This window comes from Rousettus aegyptiacus, unplaced genomic scaffold (assembly GCF_014176215.1).
Source record: "Rousettus aegyptiacus isolate mRouAeg1 unplaced genomic scaffold, mRouAeg1.p scaffold_m13_p_8, whole genome shotgun sequence".
In the NCBI taxonomy this organism is placed as follows: Eukaryota; Metazoa; Chordata; class Mammalia; order Chiroptera; family Pteropodidae; genus Rousettus; species Rousettus aegyptiacus.
In genome coordinates, this window is record NW_023416311.1 from 8,022,817 (window position 1) to 8,035,720 (window position 12,904).

The 12,904-nt window shown below is 38.2% G+C and overlaps 1 pseudogene; it reads right to left on the reverse strand.

Annotated features, from left to right (window-relative positions):
- Positions 1-10,994: 10,994 nt before the first annotated feature.
- LOC107518191 lies at positions 10,995-12,904 on the reverse strand (annotated as a pseudogene).

A 12,904-nucleotide genomic window follows, 5' to 3' on the forward strand; every position in this document is an offset into this window, starting at 1 on the left:
TCCCCGCGCCCCTTCTCCTTGAAAGACTTTCTCCACCTAGCGAAGTGTGAGGCAGAGAGCGGTGTCTAGTATGCTCCCGGAGACTTGAGACCCGTAAAGCCGGCTGTGTCCAGCCCTGAGGATCTCAAAGAAAAGGCCGGACACCTGGGAGGTGCTAAGCGGTGGCTGGGTTGGTTCCTCGAGTATTAACGTGTTGGAGTCGAAGCATCCCTCGGTCAAACTGAACAAACTGAGGCCCTGTGATTAACCCAAACCCTCAAATGGGGCGGCCTGGGGATTCGAACTAAGCTGCTTGACTCAGGATCCAGGGCTCTATACCCACTGCTCTATCCTCACAGACACCAAAGATTATTTTATCCTCACGGAAACAGGCTTGACCAAGTGACTTACCCCCAAACCTCAGAGCTGTAGTGATGCTGACGTGAGAAATCGAAGAGGAGACAGTTTCCAAGAGGCGTTAACCCTTGAACTTAAAATTTTGAAGAAGGTACAGAAAGCTGACCAACAAAGCAGCGAAGGGTCTTCCAGGCATAGGGTACAGCAGGTGGCGCGGCTCGGGGTTTGGGGGGTAGAGGGAAAAGAGGGATTGACCCTCCCCTCAGTTTCTAAGAGGGGAAAATGGTGCTACCTTTGGAAACTATAGAACTATCAAAAATACATTATACCAGCTGCAACTATTTAAATATAAAACACTTCTGTTTTGCAACAGTGTAAAATCAGTAACGGTCTTTCTGCTGCCTCCACGCGGTCCCACTATTTCTTCTCGTCCATTTGCTGCTTTAGAGTTCCTGCGGAACGTTGGGTAGAAATAAATCATCAATGTCTCAAGAGTAGAGGAAATTGTGCCCTAGCTCACAGAGATGCTTCAAGACAACTGTTCGAATGAGACTCTCTTCTCCTCCACCCCCAAAGGAAAAAAAAAAAATTTTAATCACAGTTCATCTCATACTATCAGTAGAACTCTGTATTGTCAAGCAATTTGGCAGTCACTTTATTCTTTCAAGTCTGTCATGTATAAAATATAGTAATGTATATTGAAAACATAATAAAATTAACACCTGTTAATGTACCACCCAATTTATGAAACATTAACCTGTACTATTGAAGCTTCCTGTGTGCTCCTCCCAGATCCCTTCTCCTTGCTTCTTCCCAAAAGTAATCACTACCCTAATTTTTTAAAAGTTTAAACTTGTTTTTATGTAATTACATATAGCGCTGAACGATATACTACTTATTTTTGCTTGACTTTTAATTAGATAAAATTATTTCCATGCCATATTATACTGCTGCTAGTTTTCAGTTTTGTTTCTACAATCCATTCCTGTTGTACGTAGCTGTATTTTATTCTGTCATATAACATTCCCTTATTTATATATCCACACTATGATTTATATATCCATTTTCCCTACATTTTGATTGTCTCCTTCCTCCACCCCCATTATTATGTGCATTGTTATGAATAGTCTCTGGAACCATGTGTGAGAATATTTTTAGGGTAAAATTGCTGGCTTGGAGGGTATACAAGAAACCATGAGCTTTCAAAGTTGTGCCAATATACATTCTCAGCAATATATTCTCAAGCTTGAATACAAGTCCTTCTCTAATTTTCTAAAGCATAGCTAAGACTAGGTTGCCATGTTTAAATTTTTTTTTTCAATGGAAGCCTGAGCTTTCAAGAAAAATCTTAAAACTAAATAGCATAATTCACTGTTGAAATTGTTTGATCATGTCTCTTCATTGGAGATTCTCTATTCGGTCCCCCAGTTCCACAGGCCAACTCACCTTAACAGGATGAAAGCCTCCTTTATCCAGTCTTGCCTTTCCCAGACTCCTAACTCTTTCTGACTCCAGTTCAAATCAAAGAAAATAAGGACCACCCTCCAAAAGCAAAAACAATAAGGCAAACAAGCATTAACGGGCTACCTGCAAAAGACCCAGCTTGGTCCATGACGAAGTCATCCTTTTATCTCACTGTGCATTACGGTTGTTTATAATTGTTCTGAACTTCTTCATTCTAGAATGAATTTTTGCTTTACTTTCATATACCCAGAAGACCCATTAAACTATTTTTTTTTTTTCAAAAGAGCAGCCTTCCCCTAGAGATGAATTTTACAATCATTGCTAGGGTAATTCTGTTGGTTATAGACTCTTGGCTTGAAAGTAACAGACACTGTCTCAGGCTAGCTTAACCAGAAAAAGAAAATCTGTTCTAAGGACACAAGGATACCTTAAGGCATCAGAAAAGAACTCATTGGCCAAGTTTGGGTCTTGTGCCTTTCTCTAACCCAGTCTAGAGAAGTAAGGTCATATTGGACAAAGGGGCCTCAAATTAACCTTTCCTGTGGATAAGAGTCACTATAACTGCTCAACAGATGTTTTTCAAATGGTTTAATGTAGGGAAGATCTAGATCAATAATCTCTAAATAGCAAAATCAATAGTAGATTTTCCATTTGTTCCTTCTTTCCAAAAAGTCAATGATTATTTTATGAGCCAATTATTATAAAAACTCCATTCATAAATAAAAGATCTCAATTGTATGTGTGTATACATATATAGATAGATATCTATATCTATATCTATATCTATATCTATATTTATATCTATCTTCTCTAAAGACTATTTAGACCCTTCTTTGTCCCAGTACTATAGAGAAGTATAAAGCAGAATTTCTCAGCTTTGGCACTAATGATATTTTAGGTCAGACAATGTAATGCTTTATAAGGGAAAGAGGCTGTCTCGTGCATTTTGGGGTAGCAGCATCTCCGGCCTCTACTTACCAGATGATAGTACTGTTACCCCCCTCCCCATTGTGACAAGCAAAAATGTCTCCAGACATTGATAAATGTCCCCTGAGGGACAATACTGCCAAAATTAAGAACCAGTGGTATAAAGCATAGCCTTAGTAAACTTTTAGTCCAATTGAAGACACAAAACATATTTGAAACAATTAGAAAATAAAAAAGTAAAACATAATATACAAAATTATATTGTAAAGTTATAACATTTCCATTTTTATCTTTTTCTTGGGGAACATGAAAAAAAATCACTATCATATTCTGTTGGAAAACAATGGTGGTAATATACAAGAACCTCATGCTGCTTAATGCCTATTTGGAATGTTTTTCAGATTTTTTCCCAAGAGGATGCTACAGAGAAAAGCACCTTACTTCCCCCTACAATTCCTCATAAGGCAAATGTATCTGACTTCAATTGTGATTCAATAACATTTTCTATTGTTTTATCGGCACAATTTCAGAAATTAGTTTTATCTGTCTTTCTAATTGGGTCTAGTAGGGACTATCTAACCTCAGCTTTATCTTTGTCTACAGACTTTTGATCTAATAGTAGTTAACATCTACATTCATCTATTTAACAAGTATCTATTGAACACCTAGGTACCAGGCTCTGTGCTAGGCACTGGGGATACAAGATCAGCAAATAATAATGTTAATGGACCTTGCCCTCATAGAGCTAGCTATCTAATGAGATAAACAAATAATGATCAAATATAAATTTAACAAAGTCCTTTGAAGGAGAACACATGGTACTGTGTGGTTCTATAATGGGCAGAATTAACCTCTTTAAGGAGCTCAGGGAGGTTTCCTAGAAAAAATGATAATTGAGTTAAAATCTAAGACTCACTAATGGTGAAAGGGCCATGAGGCTGTAAGGGGAGAGTGCTTTGAGGACAGGGAGAAAAGTAGGTGCAAGATCCCACAGCAAGAGCAGAAAAAGGGATATCTCTCAGAATTTTAGTTAATAGTCCAGGGGTGAGGTGATATCCTTTCAGAGGATGCTGGTGGTGGCTAAGATGAAGTGGATCGGTTGAGAAAACAGCCAAAATTAGATTCCTGAAATAAATGAATAACTGTCTGGGAATCCTTTAGTAATGCCAATACTCATTCTTTCTTCTTCTTTACAGTCAGATTACTGTATAGTAAACCTTTTGCAAAGCAAGACAAAAAGATATAGCAATCTAAGCTTAGTGGATGTTAAGTTTCAGGCTAAGTAATATATTTTTAACAGCAATTCACCATGGTATAATCTGATAATTGTACTGGAAAATCTTCTACACATTAAATCATTTAATGAAAAATTTACTTCTATAACAGAATAAAGAAAGCCTTAGAACTGTATCGTTATATGACCCATTTCTCCATTTATAAAAATAGTATGGCAGATATAAAAGCACATTAAGGAGGAAGAATGGCACAGTAGAAGGAGCATTAGACCCTAGAACATTATGCCTTGATCTAGCTTACAGGGTTAAACTAGCAGCTTACCATCTACAGTCAAGCTCAGAAACAAGAACCAGAAAAATATCCTTTCTCAGGCTGATCAAACCAGACTATTGCTGAAATGAGTTAAGTTCTTAATTACTGCCTATTCCTATTTTTCCAAAAGTACTGTAACACTTTGTTAATCATAATGAATGGCCTCATGCCATTTTGTCCAGCAAAGTCAAGCCGTGGGAGATTTTAAAATGATGTCACATTGGGTTTGTGGACTGTGTAGTATTGGAAGCCTTAGTTATATCAGATGGAGTCTAAAGTTGCACTCAGAAAGGAAATGATTTCTGCAGAGACAGAATCATCTTGGTGTTCCATGTACTACCTAGCACTTAATATGAACTAAATAAAATAAATTTAATCACGTTTTAGTAACTCCAGCTTTAGAAATCTTGGGTAAGACCAAAGGTCAAAATGAGACTTTGAATTTTGTTATTTTGTTTTTTACTGTCATTATCTCTAGCCTTTTCACAACTGAGTTTTCACTGTACCAGAGATATTAAATCAAATGCTTAAAAGAGTATCGAATAGAACACACATTGATTCTTATTCATGATGATATCATGTATAACCTTAATTACTAAGAATAAAACTAAGTCTAAAATACTTCAGAATATTTTACATATCCTGTGGGGAGATAGATAGACAGACCAACAGACTGACAGACAGACAGATATTGCAGACTTCAAGGAGTTTACAAACCTGTAAAATCAGATTTAACTTGCACATTAACAACTTTAGAGAAACTTTAATAAAGGTGGGCAATAAAGGGAAGATACAGAACAATAATATGAAAATGTATACACATACACACACACACACATAGAGTTTTGTACAGACTCTAGATAGGTACACCAGATGCTAATAACAATGGCCAATGACTGATTCTGGAAAATGGCCATAGAGGCCTGAGAGGATGGGAGTGGTGTCAGCGGTTGGAGAAAGACTTACTTTTCACTGTACAGCTTTTAGAACTACTTCACTTAAAAAAAAAAAAAAAGAAAGAAAGAAAAGAAAAAAATACCAAAAACATGTTCCTGTACTCTCTCTCAAAAAATTAGTACGTTCTGGTGGTAAGGGAAATGTAAAATGCTTCATTATCTTTTCTAAGCTAAATTTCAAATCTCTAAGATAAGGAGACTAGTTAAAATTCAGTAAAATTGTAATTATACTGATTTATTGGAAAGAGGGCTCAAATTCAGGGCTGTCATATTTTAGTCCTGCCTCTGCCGTTAACTAGCTATGCAATCTTAGGCAGGTCACTATGATTTTTGTTAGTTTTGGAGGGGAGAGGAAAAGAAGTAGACTAAATGGCCATTGGAATTCTTAAAATCAGTGGTCAATCGTTAGTAGTTGATTGGTCCATATCTATTTATTAGGTCTAAATTTATTATTGCTTAAAAACATTTATTAGATTAGAAACAACCAAAATGTCCATCAACAAGAAACAAATTTAGATACAGACACTAAATGGAGTACTATGTTCATAAAAAAATAAGAAAGCTCTTTAACTCTCAAAATGAAAAGATCTCCAATATATATTAAGTGAAAAAAGCAAAGTGCTGAACAGTATATAAACACTGGAATATATGAGTGCTTTATATATATAAATGAATGATATATATAATGAATATATATAATCTATATAAATGAAAGGATTTATAAGAAATTAATATAACATCTTTAATGTCTATCAGTAGCACTGTGCTGAATTGTAATGAGATTTCAACATGTGCCATTTATACTTTTAAAATTTTGTAATATGGAATTATATTACCTAGCCAAAGATTTAAATTTGAAAAATCTGTTCATCCTATAAAAACATTTCTTTTAAAATGTGAAAAAATAAACCAGAAAAGGTTAATGTTTTGAAAATACATAAGCATCTATATTCACTACGATGATTAAAGCTGTTACTGTTTTTCTTTCTGGATGACAATCTTCTACTTCTAGGAACTGTTGGTAGCACCTGACATTCACTAACCACAGTTCTTAAGAGCCACCTCTATTTACCCAAGATAAAATTCAATCATATTAGTAACGATTAGCCATGGCAAGATAAAAGGATTTTCTGTAGTTCCTGCAAATACAAGGGGCGCTGCGCACACGTGCGCGCGCACACACACATCCCCTCCCCCCACTCTACAACGTCCTTTGCACTCATCAAGTCCTTTGTTCTGTAGTCCATACGTTAAAGATGATTTTTCTCTAAGTTCCTAACTGTAGTTCTGGAGTTTTAAAACAACTGCGCTTACCTACTGCATTTTATATATAGAAGCTCAATTTTGCATATATTTATTATTTAAAAATGTATAAATGTCATATGGTTTATATATTGCTGATTTAATCTGATTATTTTTTTAAAAATTGTGGTAAAATACACATAAAATTTAGCATCTCAATCATTTTTAAGTGTACAATTCAACAGTGCTACGTACATTCATACTGTTGTGCAACCAATCTTCAGAACTCTTCTCATTTGAAACCATGCCATTAAACAACTCCCATTACTCACTCTCTCCAGGCCATCGCAGCCATCATTCTACTTTGTTACTATGAATCTGATTTTCTAGAAATCTAAGTGGAATCATAAGGTATGTGTCCTGTTGTGACTTATTTCACTTAGCATAATGTCCTTCCAATTATTCTTTCTCCAAGCATCTGTAATGCAAAAGTCTTCCGGCCTGAGTTAACTCTTGAAATTTATAAATATAGAAATACTGACGCGTAGGACAGAAAAGGAGAAGACATATAAAAACAGCTAAAATTTTGCAAGTTTTGATCCAAAGTATTGTAATACCTAAAAAAGGTATCTTTGCCTGTGGCTGGAAATTTCAAAAGGAAACTACCCCTGTATTAGAAAATTCTTATATAAACAACCCATCAGTTCGAAGAAAGATAATAAAAGGAAGGAAGTCGCAAAAGAATTTAATTTTGTAAGCATTAAAATATGCAATCAAATTAGTAGATTTTAAATCCTTGGGGACAAAGGGAAATTCAGATGTTACTTAAATCAAATGAACATATAAATATAAGTTGTAGAATGCTATCAAGCATTGATTTTGTTACCCTTTCTGATAGCTAATCAGGTCACAAAATATCCTTAAATGCAAGGAGTTGCATTTTCAATGTCCATTTCCTTAGGAATTATACTTATTTATATCTTCACCCAGAGTACATGAGACATTACTTTCCATTTGGAACACTAGAAGGCTTTCACAAGAGAGAAGTCTATCTACAAAAAAATAATAATAACTTATTTTAAAACAAAGTTCACTTGGAATGGCATAGTTTATTATGGCTTAAAATCCCAGCAATGAATAACTTTATTATCTGAACTAGAAAACTCTCCTTAATACTGAAACATATATATTTGGCAGAGGTGTCTAGTAAGTTTGCTGGTCTGAGTTGGCCAGGATTCCAGATGGCAGTTTCCGAAATAGATTAATGTAAGTATCTATGCTTCTATAAAGTTGGCACTTAAATCTGTAGAAACATTGGTGAGTTCTGAAAAGAAAAAAGCAATTTTTATTTGAGATGACACTTATAAACATAGAATGTAACAAAAAATTAAAGAGTTGCTGATTTTCATTCTCTCTCTGAAAGTGAGGTTTAACAAGAGAAGTAACCCATTGACTAGAGTATTACAGCTCAAGTTATAATTAAGAGGATTAAGAAGAAGGCTCTTAATAACTTAATAACTAAAGCTTATAATATATACCTTTTAACAAATTATACATCAATTATACATCACTTCCAGCTCATCCATTAATGTGACATTGAGAAAATTACTTAACCTCTCAATACAAAATCTAACTTCCTTGAAGTAAAGATAATAACGATGCCTACCTCTGATTGTTGTGAGGGATGAGATAATATCAGAGAATTGCTTACTATAGTGTGTAGTGTATTATAAACACCTAATAAATGTCAGCTATTATTGTTAATAAATTCCCCATAAGAGTGTAGATTCAAAGATGACACAAAATGGGAATACAGAGGTAAGTAAAATAAAGATGAATAAGATCTTCATGGTCTAGTAGATTACTATATAAGAGGTAAAGATTCATCTGAGGATCAAAATCAGATTTTTTTAAGTACCTCATGAACCACAGAGCAATTTTTATTATTCTAGATCAGGGTTTCTTGACCTCACACAAGATGCTTGAGCTGGAGAATTCTATGTTGTGAGGGGCTAGCCTGTTATTGTAGTGTTTTTTGTAGCACCTCTGACCTCTACACACTAGATGCACCCTCTCCACTCTGTATCACTGCGAGCTATTGCAGTGAGCCTCCAAGTCCAATCAGTTTCCACCTCTGCTCCCCCTAGAGCACCCAGTACCTGCCTGTCTGGCCAGCGGACTGCTCAGGGCCTAAGCATCACCACCTATATATACCCTGTAGACTCCACTGTTGGCAAATGCCTGGCACAAGACAGTAGAATCTCAATCTGGGAGTCAGAGACACGGCAAATCGCCTCTCCTCAGGCCAGAAGGCCAAGATGAGATGGCCAGGTTCTCTGAGAGAATAGCACCCTCAGATCTGGATGCCACTGGGGCACAGTGAAATACACTGTGTTGGCTGCGGGCCTGACCAGCCAGGCCACTCCTGCTCAGGCCAGTTGCTCTTGGACGGGTGCATGACTTCAGCTGATGCAACTGGGGTCAAAGCATCTGCACTGCCTACACCAGGCAAACAGGGGGAGAAGGAGTTTTCTCTTTTGTTGTATATAAAGAGGCACATAATATCCTTGATTTTGCTTTTTGGCCATAGAGCCTACAATATTTGCCATTTGGGCCTTAATAGAAAATCTGTCAACCCCTATGTTAGAAAGTACTTATTTTACCACCATAGAGAGAAATGTCATAACATTTGGTGTTTATTCTACCTGATGTCATCTTTGTAGCAAAAAAAAAAAAAAAAAAAAAAAAAAGTTAGGTACAAGTAAATAAACACATGAAAGTGTTTTCCTAAATGAATACCCATGGAGCCTACGCTTTGGTTAGAAACTGTTGCTAACATCTAAGAAATCTATTTTCAGCTTAGAACTGCAAGAGACCTTGGCAATTCTCTAATTACTGGCCTACTGCCATTACTTTATAACAGAGCCCACAGGTAGAATTAAGAACACAAAATACCCTGCTTAAAAAGCCTTCAGAGGTTGGTGTGTCTGTCTCTCTGTCTGTCTGTCACTCTCCAACTTCTGCATCCCAAGCACCCTTGCCTATAGCTATCCTTTCCCAAATATGTCCCCAACAAACCACAATTGTTCCACCTCTGTCCCTTTCTGTTGATGCTTTTCCCTTCATGTGCAATGATCTTCCCATCTTCTTCACTCAAAAGACACCTACTTTAGGATCCAACTCAAAAATCCCTCACCCATCCTACATCTGTATTCTGCAAGCACTTTGACTAGACTTCTGTTATATCAGCCTGTGTTCGTTATTCCTATCTTAGTTTCCTTTGGTAAACAGTGAGCATTTGGAAAGCAGAGACATTTTAGCTTTAGATCCTCAGTGCCTAATATAATGCCTGCCGCTTGTTAGAAATTCAATAAATGTCTGGTTAATGAATGATTCGAAATGCTCTTCCTGTCAAAAAATAATTCTTCCATTAAGAATTATTAGTAGGCACCAGCCTACTCTTTCTCTTTCTTCGTTTAAAATGTTCTCATTAGAGTCACTCCTTTGAGTTAAATGACAAAGTCTATAAGCTTTGTGATATGCAACGTCTGCATCCTTTCATCTTTATTCCTGTCACTTAGTAAGTGCTCAAGTCTCCTTCGAGAATTACAAGGAGAATTATTTCAATCATATGAATTACCTGAACAAATAGAATTAATGGAAAAAAATTAATCATCCTTTTCAGTAATACTAAATCCTTCTGCGATTATTATTTGTTAGCATTTTGCTGTTTTTTTTTTAAATAGAACTAAATAACTGAATGTATTTCATTTTAGAATCTAAGTGCTCAAATCATACAAAACCAAAAAAGCCAAAATGCTTTGCCTCTACAGATTATCTTTGGAATATATATATGTGTGTGTACACACCTAGAGAGAGAATTAGAAAATATTTTAACAATTTGAAGTTTGAAGAACACTTAATATTCAGTTTTAGCATATGTTGGGAATGACCAAACAATACGAAATAAGGATGAACATCTTGGATAATATGTTGGTACATTTAAGCAACAAGGAGCATAGCATAATGCCCCATACTCTTCTGTCCTCCCCACTAAAATGCAGGTAACTTATGAAACAGGATTAGAGAGAAAGACCAGGAAATTGATACTCAGTGAGGTAAACTATTATGACAGCACTTAATCAACAAAGAAGCAGGGGCACCAATTCTGATGTTCACATGGTCTTTTCTACCTTTCTAATTGCCAGGGGCTTGGGGAGTTAAGTGGAATTCATCTTCAACAGCTTTAACCATAAAGTTCATCAAACAGGTTAGCACAAAGGGTTTTGTGATTTAGTAGAAAGCTCATGTGATTTAGTACAAATAATCGAATGTTTTCCAAACTTCAGAATCAAATTTCATCTACAATTAACTTTTTAACCTTTAAGTTGCCTCATGCAAAGTATTTTTTTACTTAAATGTATTTCAAAAAGCAACCATCACTATTATAAATAGAAAAACATTTGGCATAAATAGACATTATCCACTGAAATAAGTTTATTAACACAAATGGTATTAAATCCTGAGTGTACTTGCTGCCTACTAAAACGTTTGGAGGTGCTAGATCACTAACCCTCAAACTAAAATTGAAAGAGAATAACATTCCTACTGCAGGGCTTACTGCTATTTAATGCTATGTCTCTGTACCGCCTAAAATCATCTTGTTTCAGAAACACTGCAATCCCTCCTCACTTCCCCCATTTTAGGGCTCCAAGAAGTGTGAATTACCTCCTTCTCCAGACTAGACCTAAATAAAAGCAACTGATCATATTAGTATCTGGTGGAGTAGGTAAACCATTATAGCTCAAGGCCCTAGGTTTCAAAAACCTACCAAAGTTCCAAAAATCTAATCACTGAAGGAAAAGGCCACTTCATCTCCACTAAATTTTTTCAAACAGGAGTTGAGGAAATGGCTGGATCACAATCCTGGGAGCAATCAAGCAATACTATGGGTGAAGATTCCTTCTAAGGCACTCACTTACTTGGGAGAGGCCTGAGAGGCCACTTGGATGGCTGGGGATTGGTTCTGTACTAGAGAGGGTGACTGTTCTTCTCCCAGGCGGGGACAGATGCAGTCTCAGGGGGCACTGACTGTTGGCCCTGAGAAGATGGAGCTGGGGATTCGGGGAGCAGAAACACAGTGTCAGGGACTTCCTGACTTAGTTCCTGGCTAGCTGGTGGCGCAGGCTTCAAAGCCTGAGCAACTGGCTTTTTAGGAATCTCCTGGGCAAGGGAAGACTGGCTGAGAGCAATCTCTCGGACTAAAGCACTGCTCTGGGGGGGCCTGTTGGTTTTCATACAAGGCTGGAAAGTCCTGGACAGCTGGGATGACCCTCAGGCCCACATGTTGGGCTTTAAAAGACGGGGCTGGCCAGAGCCTGGTCTTGGGAGACTAGGGTGGCCAGAGCCTGGTCTTGGGAAGCCTGAGCAGGTTGAGGCTGAGTTTGAGAGGCCAGAGAAAGATTCTGGAAATTGCTCTGTAGGGCTACAGATACCAAGGGGTAGCTCTGTGAGAACATCGGGGGTATAGTCAGGTTCCTAGAAGCTGAGGTATCCAGAGGCTGATCTGAAAAGGACAAGGGGACAGCAGGAAGGCTTGTAGAGGTATGAATGACTGGAGGGTGGCTCGTAGAGGACAAGGGGACCACTGAGGTGAGAGGATGGCTGGAGGCAGAGGCTGGTTCAGAGGAGACGGAGTGAATTCTGACTCCACCTCCTGGGTCCACAGTCGTTCAACAAACGTCAGTCGACCAGCCTCGGGGCCCAAAGGACCAGCATCAGGGCCTGGGGGGCAAACTCCTTCTTAACTTTGGACCGCTTCTAGTTCCGGGCCCACATCCTCCCTGCCACCGTCTTCAGCATCACTCTTCTTGATACTTTTCATTCTGTCTTTGTCCTTGTCTTCCTCTTCTATCCGTTCTGTTGTCTGGCCTGTGACGGTTATAATGAGAGGACCAGCTCTTCGGAAGAGGCTCCTGCGGGCCCGCAGCTGCTGGATCCGCTTGAAGGTGGTGGAAACGTCGCAGAAGCTCAAAGAGAAGTTGTGGCTGACGTTCTGCCTTGGAGTGTTCAGCCCTGTGGTGGAGGGCCTCTTCCAGGCATCTTCGTAAGTCAGTTTGATGTTGCCGGCGTACCAGAAGACCCACCAGAGGAGGCTGAGGAAGACGATGATGGAACCCAGGTAGAGCAGCAGTTCGCAGTGAGGCTGGTCAATGAAGACCCCCGCGAACAGCGCCGTCGCGCCCATCATGTCGAAGATGACGCCCAGCCAGAAGAAATGCCGGCAATGGCCCAGGCCTGTCCTCTTCTTTGTCTCGTCGACGGAGTTTCTTGGAAGCTCCATGACCTCCCGCGGTCGCCGACGCCAGTTTTGCAGAGGACACCACGCAGCCCGCGCTGCCAATGGCCTGCTGTGGCCCCTGGGTTCCCAT